This window comes from Eschrichtius robustus, chromosome 4, assembly GCF_028021215.1.
Source record: "Eschrichtius robustus isolate mEscRob2 chromosome 4, mEscRob2.pri, whole genome shotgun sequence".
In the NCBI taxonomy this organism is placed as follows: Eukaryota; Metazoa; Chordata; class Mammalia; order Artiodactyla; family Eschrichtiidae; genus Eschrichtius; species Eschrichtius robustus.
Window position 1 is genome coordinate 124,254,366 of NC_090827.1, and position 13,417 is coordinate 124,267,782.

The following is a 13,417-nucleotide window of genomic DNA, read 5'->3' on the forward strand; positions in this document are numbered from 1 at the left end:
GGCAGTTGTATTGAAAGTCTCTATAAGAAGCAGACTTACTCCTCCCCGATCTCAGAAAAAGACTGAAGTAATAGCCCTCCCTGGAGCCACTGAACCAAAGAAGCTTTTAAGATCACACAGCTAAGAGTGGGAGTGAGGTGTCATAACGAACAGAGGTAGTTGACTTACATAACACTGGAAACCCGTAACCCCTTTGCCCACCTGGGTCCCAGAACTGCCTAGGCTTACACACCTCCCAGCAGGAAACTGGAATTCTTGTAAAGAATACTTACCAGTCTAAAAGAGATGGCCTTGGGGTTAAGAAATTGGATGGCAGGTATCTAGGGAGGAAGGAAGGTTCACTTTTTACTGAATATCTTTTTATTGTTTGAATGGTTTACCATGTACATGTATTGCCTATTAAATATAATAAATACACAAACATTTTAAACATGAGCATTTAAATATATGAATGTTTAAACTGATATGAATGCCTCAAAGAGACATAAAAATGATATTGAGTCTATGAAACAAGAAAGAGATGCTACAACAAAAGAAAGATTCTAAGACCAAAAAAGAGCTGTTGGAGATGAAAACATGATCACAAAAATAAAATGTGATAGGATGAAAGTTTCCAGAGAAAAAAAGCAAGTTACATTAAAATGCTTGGGAATCAAAATGTCATCTTCTCAGGAGCAAAACTGGGCAATGAAGAAATACTTTCACAGTTCTCAGGAAAAAGATTTTCCTACCAAGAATTCTTAACCCAGTCAAATTAAGGATCATTTTAAAGAGAAAAATAAAAAATATGCAAAGTACCAGAACAAATTTAATTCCCACCACCTTTTTCAGAAAGCTACTAGAGGATGTGATCCAACAAAATGAGAGTAAAATTCAAGAAAAAGACATGAGATCCAGAAAGCAGGAGACCCAACATGGAAGAAAGACTAGGGCCACTCTAGGATGTTGATAAAGGAAAGTTTGAGCCTAGAAAGCAACTAGTCAAGAGTGAAGAAAGAAGACAGAAGGCTCCATAAAGGATGTATCCAAGAAGAAAGAAAAAACAGAAAGATGGACAAGAAGGAAGGAAGGGAGGGAGGGAGGAAGGAAGGAAGGAAAAAAGAAAGGAAGGGGAGAGGGAAGGGACGAAGCAGGAAGGAAAGATACGTTTGACTAAATTGAAAGGACATTTATAATTCTCAGAAAGCTGGAGAATAAATTAGTGAAAGTCTCTAAATATCGTTAAGAGAGAAAGAGAGGCAATTATTCAAGAAATGATGTAATTAAACAACTTGACTCAGCTGTAAAAAGTACTTACTTAGTTGTAACACTGAATATTGCTTTAATCAAAAAAGTGTGATATAACTATATTGGGAGACTGGGGTGAAGGCAGGTGGGCAGGGAAGAAGGTTATGTTGCAGGTTAAAAGAGTGAAATCCTCATCTTCTGCAATATTTAATCTAAAATTGTTAAATCAAGTCTAAGGATGTTGTTTTAAAATATAGAGGTAAATAGCATAAAATTAGCTAAAAATTCAAAGTGGATGGCTTTGAAGAATGGGAAGAGAAAAGTGGGGTAGGGACTGGTCAGAATTTTTTGTTATTATAAGCTCGCTACTATTATTTCAAATCTTTGTATATGTATACACAAAATGTTATACAGTGTGTGTATATGTGTGTGTACCTGTGATAGAGATTAAAATTTAGATTAAATATTAAAGAAACAGTCATAAAGTTCACAGTTACACTTTGCAAGAGTAAAGAGACCTGTTGAATAATACAGAGTAATTAGAATTCCACATGTGGGTCTAATAGAAAACCATTTAACCCATAAAGAAAAGGAAAGCGCCAAAGGTCATCACATAGAAACAATGGGAAGCATTAAAATAATGTAACACAAATGAGAGTGTTTCCACCTCTGGATGGAGTGCTTTAATTGCGTCTCAAATAAAATACACTCTGGAATATTTATAGTTTTAACTAATCTAATTTTCATATAATATATGACAGACATTAGCCCTTCCTTATACATGGAAAGGGTTAGACACCTGTTGACTTATCGTTTGTACAGCAAACTAAATGGAAAATCAGTGACGTCCCCACAGCTCCTTTGCAAAATATAACTTGGTGGCAAAGGGCTTTTGATGTGCTCCTAAAGGTGAAAGCCGACTAGGAAGGGCCAGTGTCAAAAGATACTCAGAGGCAGTAGAGCAGCTACTCACAAGCAAAGGGATAGGACATCATCACTCCTTCCAATGTCCAACTCAGGGGGACCAGAAAGACAACAAAAGTGTTCCTATTCTTTTGCTGTTAATCAGAGATGTCCAAGAATGTGTTTTAAATTGTGTATGTTTCTTTCCTGGTTGCAAATAGGAAAACAAAAGTTAACGAAAGAGAGATGGTTCAGAAGTATTCAAGACAAAACAGATCTTTATTTATGCTTCCTGGAGCACTCAAATTATCAGCAGCCCTTCCCAGGATTTTTTAAATCCTGACACTTGTTTGCATTATTTTCTGATAAACCTCTAAGGCAAAGAGATATACAAAAAGTAATGGGAGAAGTCTCAGTTGCAAATTCAGAGACATTTTACTTTCCAAACTATCCTTTAGCGTCAATGTGAGCAACACAAAGAACATGGGATTTAGAATCAATATTACCAACCTTAACATTAGTCAATCTTGCACTAATATTACCAACATCAAAGGATTCTTGTAACAACTATAGATAATTTATGTGAGCAGTCTGGCATATAATAGATACATAATTGTCTTTATTATCATTATCCTCTGAATAGCTTAGACTGTAGTCAAATATAACCTTGTAAACACTGTTTCTATCAAGCTCATTTTCACAGATAAGGAACACTGGTGGAGAAGAGAAAATGCTAAATATTTTTATGGCTACATTAATGTCAAGAGGTAATTAGACAAGAATAAGACCCCTTGTCCTAAAGTGTGGTAGCAGTTAGTGCTATTCACCAAATATTCCCCATTTAGGCCCCTTCTAAGCACATGGTTGGGGAGAGGGAGCCTAATATTAGTTCTGGCCTATGTGCTGTGAGCAGGAAGTGGCGTGCATCACCTGGGCCAAGTATTTAATTGCAAAGCAAGGCCATACAAAGCTCTCTTTTCCAACTGGCATAGTGACCATCAATGTTCACAATGGTGGCCGCTCTCTCAGCCTAGGTCCCTAAGTGGCTACAATGCACAGAGCCTCTCTGATGACCCATAATGGACATGCAGTGTAAGCAAGAAATGAAGCTTGCTGTAGATCTTTGAGCATATTTGTTACTAGCCTAACCTAATTGATAAATAAGGGAAAATGATTCACTGTCTGGACAGCAACCTATCAGTCTCTCTCTGTCTCTCTTTCTCTCCCTCTCTCTCTCATATAAATAACAATTATTATTATTATTATTATTATATGGCACTGGGCACTCAACTGAAAGATAACATGGCATTGGGGATGGTCATGTGCATGCTAAGTGCACACAGAAAGAGCCTACAGAGAAAGCGTAACAGACTACACGTCCATTCACGTAGATAATGACACCCTCACAGGGACAAGAAACAAGAGTCACTAAATGACAATTTTCTGGTTCCTTTGAAACGACTTGTACTTCCTATGTTTTATTTCCAAAAGAAGTCATTATATTCTCTCAGCACACTTTTACTACTTGAGCTAGTTTGAATAAGTTTCTGGTCCTTGCAACAAAAAGAACGCTAATTAAAACTGGGCCTTGGACCAGAGCAAGGCACATGGAGCCAGTACCATTACAGGCAGTATACTGCTAAGAAGGGCAACAGCGGAGACATTAAAGGGATGACCCCTTGCTCTACAGCCTGACAGGCAAGCCAAACAGTGCAGTTACTGATGGCACACTCTGCAAGCCCCCAAATAAACCTTAATGACCATAGTACATCATAAGGAATGTTCATTGCCTGTTTAATGAAATAGGGGAAAAACTGCTCATCCTCCAAATTAAACAAATGCTTATATCCTATGTAGTAAACAGCTACATAAAAATAGGTCATTAATGAAAAATGTTTGCATGCAAAGATCTTACTCCAAGGAGAATGTGCATTAGGCCAGAACATAGTTCATCTGGTATGTACAAGTGCTGCAGGGAAAACTCGAGCACCTGCATGAACATTTGATTACTTAACCAGGCCTTTTGTCTAGCCTGTCAGATCTCTCTGTTAGAAATCCCTTTTTCTGACACAATAAAAAGAAAACCAGTTTTTCAAACGAATGTTCTTTTACTCCAAAGAGCAAGCCAGGACTCATACCTGCCATGTGTGTCTCCATCTCCTTTCAGGAGACAGTTGGTAATTATTGCAGGGCTTCACTCCAGGGAGGGATTGTCCCTGCAACTTTCACTGATTTGTTTAACTAGCAGTGAAATGTGATTTATATGCCTTTCTCCCAAGGTGGTCTTCTCTAAAAACCACAGCAAAATGATCATCTGCAAGCTGAGCTCATGGTAAATAAAACCAGGTCCTTTCTTTTCTAAAGTGGAAGGTCTAATCCTGTAGTCTTGATTGCTTTCCTAATTACAGACTCCAATCATTGCCACGGTACCCAGTGGTGGCAAGAACTCTGTAACTGGTTATATACTCCACCCTCATCACGAACTCCTCACTTAAACCCAATACCGAACCAACTCACATCTACATGTTGCAGGTACTGAAAACTACACTTAAGTGAGGGCTTCATTTCCCTTTTCATTTGTTCTATCTTTCTCATTATTGTATCACCAGGAAAATATGTTCTTCTCTTCCAATAAAAAAAAAATTAGTCTGAAAGACTAGTATCATCTCCTGTGAATAGAATACTGAGGAATAACAAAGCAACCCAGATCCCAAAATCACAAGGGACTTTTTTTTTCTTAGCTCATTTCTCAAATACAAGATGAGTGGAGACAAGGAAGGTATGTATCACAAGCAGATCTCCCCACTCCAAGAATACAAGTCTTACAATAAAATGAGAGGTGCAGGCAACTCTGAAAAATTCACAGAAAAACATCCCAGAAGACCTCATCTTAAGGAAACACCGGCCTCCATCTGCCCACACTCTTCCATCTGACCATATGAAAAACTCAGATTCCCCTGAAGATATGCCTTTGTCCCAGGCACCACACCAGCTCAAATTTGGGAGGAAGGAAAAGTTTTTAACTGAACTTAGAAAACAGGGGAAACTTAAAAACAGGGGAAAGTTTTCAACTGAAACCTAGAAATAGAATTTAGTACTTTGTAATTCAATAGCACCTCCTAATCAATATGTCGAAAGCTTTTCAAGTACGAGGTTTTATTACACTCCTTTTCAGAAAATGGCAAAACAAACTGAGGTAGAATAAAGGACTTAAGCCTAAACTCAGCCAGCAAGGCAGGAAGAAATAGAGGGAGGAACCCAGAAACCTTTACTGTGAGCTGGGCTTCTGACATCTTTAAGGTGCTGCCCAGTCACCCAGTTCTGAACCCAACTCAACTTCAAGGAACAAGGGGATACAGCTACTCCTGAAGGGGATTAAAAAGGTGACAAGAAGCTTTTCATCAGTGAAGAGGTCACTCAGAGATCACTGCCCACCACCCGATCTTGGAGATTAAGGAAGCAGGGAGGGAGAAACCAACAGCTCTTCACCACCCAGCAAAAAGTCTATTGCTTCACAGAACAGCAAGATTATAATGCTAACTCAGCTGGTCCAGACAAAAATGGCAGCAGTGGGGCTGACTAGTAAGGTTTAATTTCTATAATTATTATTAGGTTTTTTTTATAAATTTATTTATTTTTGGCTACTTTGGGTCTTCATTGCTGCGTGCGGGCTTTCTCTAGTTGAGGTGAGCGGGGGCTACTCTTCGTTGCGGTGCGCGGGCTTCTCATTGTCGTGGCTTCTCTTGTTGCGGAGCACGGGCTCTATGCACGCGGGCTTCAGTAGTTGTGGCACATGGACTCAGTAGCTGTGGCTCGCGGGCTCTAGAGCTCAGGCTCAGCAGTTGTGCCGCACGAGCTTAGTTGCTCCGCAGCATGTGGGATCTTCCCAGGCCAGGGCTCGAACCCGTGTCCCTTGCATTGGCAGGCAGATTCTTAACCACTGTGCCGCCAGGGAAGTCCAATTTCTATAGTTATTAACTCAGGCAAGAAACTATCCACCTACCCATTTTTTTCTCACAAAAAGTGAGTGCAAATAAGATAAACAGAGTCACATCTTAATTTTTATTCTCTCCAACTACCTCTGCAGTCAGTTTTACACATTCAAGGTGTTTTCTGACCATTAAAAAAATACCATAAACAAAGGACACTTTGTATATTTTTTAAGTGAATGAAAGATTCTTTAAATTCTATAGTGCTTTACAATTTTCAAAAGTTTCACACACATGATTTCATATAATGCCATAATAACCCTTTTTTCCCCCTACCCCTAGACTGCCCTTCCCGTCTTCCCTCTCCCCACAGGTAACCCCTAGTTTTGTTTTGTTTTTGTTTTTTTTTAATTAATTTATTTATTTATTTATTTATTTTGGCTGTGTTGGGTCTTCGTTTCTGTGCGAGGGCTTTCTCTAGCTGCGGCAAGCAGGGGCCACTCTTCATCGCAGTGCGCGGGCCTCTCACTATCGCGGCCTCTCTTGTTGCGGAGCACAGGCTGCAGACGCGCAGGCTCAGTAGTTGTGGCACAAGGGCTTAGTTGGTCCACGGCATGTGGGATCTTCCCAGACCAGGGCTCGAACCCGTGTCCCCTGCATTGGCAGGCAGATTCTCAACCACTGTGTCACCAGGGACGCCCGTAACCACTAGTTTGTTCTCTGTATCTGTGAGTCTGCTTCTTTTTTGTTATGTTCACTAGTTTGTATTTTTCGATTCCGCACAGAAGTGATATCATACAGTATCTGTTTTTCTCTGACTTATTTCACTTAGCAAAATGCCCTCCAAGTCAATCCACGTTGCTGCAAATGGCAAATTTCCATTCTTTTTTACAGCTGAGTAGTAGTCCACTGTATATATACCACCTCTTATTTATCCATTCATCTGTTGATGGACACTTAGGTTGCTTCCATACCTTGGCAATTTGTTAGTAATGCTGCTATGAACATTGGGGTGCATGTATCTTTTAAAATTAGTGTTTTTTTCAGATATGGTCCCAGAAATGATATTGCTGGGTCATATGGTAGTTCTATTTTTAGTTTTTTGAGGAATCTCCATACTGTTCTCCACAGTGGCTGCACCAATTTACATTCCCACCAACAGTGTACGAGGGTTCCCTTTTCTCCACATCCTCACCAATATTTGTTATTTGTGTTCTTTTTGATGATAGTCATTCTGGCAGGTGTGAAGTGATATCTCATTGTGGTTTTGATTTGCATTTCTCTGATGATTCATGATGTTGAGCATTTTTTCCTGTGCCTGTTGGCCATCTGCATTTACTCTTTGGGAAAATGTCTATTCAGTTCTTCTGCCCATTTTTTAATCAGATTGTTAGTTTTTTTGATGTCAAGTTGTATGAGCTGTTTATATATGTTGGATATTTACTCCTTATTGGTCATATCATTTGCAAATATCTTCTCCCATTCAGTAGGCTGTCTTTTCATTTTGTCAGTGGTTTTCTTTGCTGTGCAAAGTTTCTAAGTTTAATTACGTCCGGTCATATCATTTGCAAATATCTTCTCCCATTCAGTAGGCTGTCTTTTCATTTTGTCAGTGGTTTTCTTTGCTGTGCAAAGTTTCTAAGTTTAATTACGTCCCATTTGTTTATTTTTGCTTTTGTTTCCTTTGCTTTAGGAGATGGATCCAAAAAAATATTGCTGCAATTTATGTCAAAGGGTGTTCTGCCTATGTTTTCCTCTAGGAGTTTTATAGTATCTGGTCTTAACATTTTGATCTTTAATCCATTTTGAGTTTATTTTTTGGATGTGGTGTTAGAGAATGTTCCAATTTCATTCTTTTACATGTAGCTAGGACGCTTTGTATTTTTAAGATAGAAAAACTAGTAAATTGCAAATACTAATAAATAAGGTATTTCTCTCTTCATTCAGGCAGGCTTCTCACCCTCCTCCCCAGCAAAGTGCACTGAATAGTACAGAGCATCATGTCCTAATGAAGGCTACACAGAAACAGGAGCTCAGTAGAACCCACTTTCAGAGAATATATTTACTTATATCCTTGCCTCACAGGCAGTAATTCCCTTTCTGACCAGTTTTCTACAGAAAACTTTTCTTTTTGAGAACCAATATCAGCTGACAAGAAGATTTTCATCAATTGAGATCAATATTAATCAAGATCAAATACTTGATGGGAAATATTGGAAAGATCAGGCCTATTTGACTGGTTTATTTTCAAGGTCTTTATTGTCCAAACCACTGCCTACTTTCTTATATAAATATATATAGCTTGAAAAAGAGACTATGCAGGAGTACATAAATAAACTTTAGTATATCTAGAGATTCAAAGACATTTACCATTACCATTTTACCATTTTTTATTCTTAAACAGTTTATATTTCTGAGCATCACACACATTCTTTTGAGTTGAGCTAATAATATGATTTCTAGTTTACAGATAAGGAAACTGAGGCATCAAAACAGTGGTTAGATCTATCATTGTCCTTCACAGTTAGAAGACTACTGTTGACAGTATTAAGAGAGACAACAAGGCAAGTCAATTACTGAGCTGGATTAAACCTTCAAGTTCTCCTAGGTTTATGCTTGATCAGGGAACCGCCTTGTCATTCCCACAAGGTCGTGGAGGGGGGTAAACTTTTCATAATGTTACTGACTTTAAAGGAGTCCTATCTTTATTTAGTTAACCCTTTATCTTGGTCCTTGCTATTTCAGATCCACTGTCTGCATATTTCCATGTTTTGAGTATACTCAAGAGTAAGACTGTAAAGAATACAAAAATAAATCAGTACATAACGATTATCAGCCTGAATGCCACTAGGAGACAAAAGAAACTGCCACAAGGAACAAGGGAAATTAACATTCTTTCCTATCCACCTGGAAAGAACTAAGATCAAAATGAACTTGTTGGCAAGCTCTGTTAACATGGAAGCATTAGGAGAGTAGGGACCCCTCTAAAATATTCTGGAGCTACTAGTACTAAGGTTTCCAAGGACCCTTTTATCAGTTATCATTCTTCCCCACTAATACCATGTTTTGTGAGATTCTCCTTATCAAACTGCCTTGAATTCTTTCTGGAAAAAAAAATAAGGAATGAATGAATGGTTGGATTAATAGCAGAATATGTGCAAGCTTTATAATTAGACAGACTTTGGCACTGTTAAGGTCATATTTATTTGACATTGTGCAAGTTACTTAGCCTCTCTGAGCCACTTAACCTCTCTGAGCTACAATGTTCTCATCTGTTTAAAAAAATGAATTATAATGCCTCCTCTTATGATGATTAAAAGAGAATATACGTAAACCACTTGATACACAGTAGACATTCCATAATTGATAGCTATTAATTAAAGCTTCTAATCAACCTGGATTACCAGTAAAACCATTCTACATCAATGGGAGGTGGAGGGCAGGGGGAGTATTTAAATTAGCCTGACTGCCTTTATCACATGGAAATAAAGCATTCTATTTCTGCATTTTGGAAATAGTTTGCATTTATTACTTCTAAGATTTAATGGTCATGAAGGGACCACCAATAGATCAAACACAATGTTAATATTCTTTACCTCTCTGTGGAAAGAACAATGCATTTCACGAATGCCCTTGGAAAGAAATAATGAAGTTCAGAATTTCTTAATTGAATTCTCAGACCCTACTAAGTGATCTAATGCAATATCAATCTTAAACTCTAGTTACAATAAAATTTTTTTAAGAAACTAAAAATTCCTCTATTAGAACGTGAATTCATATCTAATTGAGCCACTTGAAGTCATATGACATTAAGCATTTAAACCTTTAAGCCATTTAAAACCTTTGAGCTATGATTTCTCACATGTCTAATGAAAAGGTTGAAGTAGGTTTCTAGTTGAAAACTGTTTCCTTTTACCACATCATACATTTTGTGCATTAAATATGGGCAGCGGTGGGTAGGGAAAATTATTAAAATAGCAGAGGGAAACAGAAAAAAAATAAGTTACTGTCCTTCAGAATTGAAATATGTTATCCAGGTCATGCATTCAAGCTCCAAAATTCTATGGTACTCACCCCCATCTCAACATAATACTTTCCTTATAGTGGTATTTAATAATATTTGTCAATGAGGAAACAAACAAATGAACACATAAACTTTGTTTTACATAGTCTAACAGCCAAAGAATTGTCTAGGATTGTTCTTTTTTTAAATACTTTGATTCCAATGCATGAATATACAACAACCATGATTTGCCCCTGGAAACATCTCCAAGGTAATCACATGAGAATAGGGGACTCTGTGGAATATAGTGGTGATGCTGATTGATCACAAAATGGAAGAAATGTTAAAATTTATTCTAAAAAGGGAAGTAAATGACATTTTCTGAGTTTCTATTTCAAATGAAAAGGCAGTGAAACAATCAGCAAAATGCCAAGAAAATTAATTCAATATGCATGGAAGATAGAACACAAAACAACCAACTTCAGAAATCTGTTTAAGTCATGCGGTAGGGACTCAACAGTAAAAGACCAAGAACTTCTGTTTTAGTTTTACACTTACTTCGGAAAAAGCCACAAACTTTACAAAGTATGCGATGGATACTTTCTGCTGGATATTTTTAATATGATCAAATTGTTCTCGACAGTTTCTTTTACCACATCATGCATTATGCACATTAAAGATGGGCAGTGGGAAGGAAAAACTATTCAAGTGGGAAAGGGAAATAGAAAAAAAAATTATTTTCTTTCAAAATTGAAATAAGCTATCCAGATCATGCTAAACTGTATGATTTTACATAAGAAAAAAGGAAATGAAGATGGGAAAAATCATATTACATTTAGTGTTGAGAGTGTTAGCTTAATTATCTTTTGAATAATTCAATGAATTATCACACCTACAGTGCATTTTATCTTTTAAATTATGTTAAATCAGTAGTCAAATTTTACTTAGGAATTAAGGTAGTGCATTATTAAAGCCTTCATTTAAGTTAGCTGCATTTAACTGGGATTGGAATGAAATTTATTAACATGTTTATACTCCTAGACTTTGTCACCTTTCCCACGTCCTCATTCTCCACCTCTAAAGAGAGCGTTGGCTTGGCCTACTCAGCTTTATCTTCTTTCCCTGCCTCTAAGGAGAGTTCCATCTTACCAGTCCAATGCCCCTGCTCACATTTTCTGGAAATCATCAGGGATTCTCTCTGAGTAAACTGAATATCCCCTGGGCCCATCAGTTATGGGTCCCAGGTATTATCGATTCCTTACTTGTTGACACTAGGAGGATAGAGTCCACTAACTCAAATAATAATCAGACCAGCTGCCTGCAGTTCTGTATACATCCATTAATTTATCTAATACTCTCTATTGGATAGGACAGCTGTTAAGAGGCCTAGCCAAGTCTTGACTCTGACCCTAATAATATCCATTTTTAAAACAGCTAGGATATCAAGGTAAGCTAGGATCCCAAACCCAAGAGGTTACTGGATTTGACCAGTAAACGGTAACAATATGATAAATAATTAATAATATCATTAAGGAAATTTTCCGTGGTGAGAGATTAGGAATCAAATATTTAAACATAAATAAGAGAGCAGATAACTACTAACTTGAGGATGTGGGTATATCATTCAAATGGATTTACAAAAAAACATGAGATTCAAGTTGGTCGATGCTGAAATGTAAACCATGAGCTTGGGGCAAGGGTCAGCAAACTAAAGTCCACTGCCTCCTTTTGTAAATAAAATTTTATTAAAACACAGTCACACCCATTCACTTGCATACTACCTATGGCTGTTTCCCTACTTCAACAGCACAGCTGAGTAGTTACGATAGAAACCATATGGCCTACAAAACCTAAAATATTTATTATCTGGCCCTTTATAGAAAAAATGTTTGGCAACCTCCATCTTAGGCTTTAGGAAACTGATGACTACATTGTGAGAAAAAGGTCTCTGAGTTCATACCTCATGTTCACACCTCAAATTATTTCACACTTTAGGCAATATTTGAGTAATCTGAATTTCACCATTTGGTTGAAGTGATAAATTTAGAGAGGTCTACAGATCGGTATATAATTTTTCATATATAAACCTAGTTAGATAAAGTACACCCTTCTTTACTCTTCTGAAATATTAAGGAGCAAAATTTCTTTACACATTTGAATTGTAACATTTTTCAAATGAAAACTGGAATATGGTAAAAGAGTTTGAGGAGGATGAAGAAGAAGAAAATGCCTTTAGTGATGTACTAATGATGAGGGAAACACTCTGAAGCAAACTAAAGAATGAGTAGGTATTCTCAAAGATCTCTGTAGTCAAAAACTTCTGGTAACCATCTAATTATCAGCTAATTATGACCACCATGATTAAGTGGTGCAACTGCCCCTCCTGGATCCTGTGATCTTCATTGAACAGGAAGCTCTTTCAATGGCAGCCTCTCCCATCATCAGTTCTAACCTAGTGAGAACAACTATTATAATTTAGGATGCTCATATGTCCTTTAACAGTGCATTTCTCAATTTTGGGGTGAAAGGAGTAACCTCTAAACCTTCTTGGATTCTTAGGACTAAAATAGATGAGCAACCCAGTAACATCTGCAGAATTGGAAAAAAAAAAACAAAAACAAAACACCTCTAAACCTAACAGAAAGAATTGACTTGCCCTGGACCACACTGGAAAGTCTCGGCCCCTCACCCAATTATCAGCTCTAACTCAGTTTCCAAAACCAGGGCCTCTGGAATGAAAGGGATGCCTACGATAGGCAGAAGGAAGAAAGGAAGAAGCCTATAGCATCACCAGTTAGTAATGTAAATCTCCACTCTACCTTCTCCTAAAGCAAACTGGAGCCATTTACACACCCTTACCCATCCCAGAGTTTGTTTATTGGCTTCATGCTAGAACAGACTATTGAAGACTCAGTTGCAACCTCTGTTGTGAGAAAATGCCTCCCAAGGTATGGGGTGCTCTGGCATGTGGTGTGCATTCTGAACCCGCACCCAAATATGATACTGTTTTTCACACAGAAATGATACATGGGTTCAGGGACCAGAGGATAAAAAGAGAAGTGGCAGCCTTCACTCTAATTCCCAGTAATTCATTATCAAAATTGTTGCTTCTCAACACCCAATGATTCATTATCGAAATTGTTGCCTTTCAAAACTAGAGGTCCCTGAGTTACTACCGGGGGTATATGAGGACAAACTATTTTCACAATTATGCTAAGATATTACTTGACTTTTTCACTGTGTTGACATTTGCACTGATGGTAGATAAAACTGCTGGTGGCTTATCATGAATCACAGCAGTGGCACCAAACTATACTAGTAGCCATTGTGTTCTTCACCTCCTTGCACTCACAAT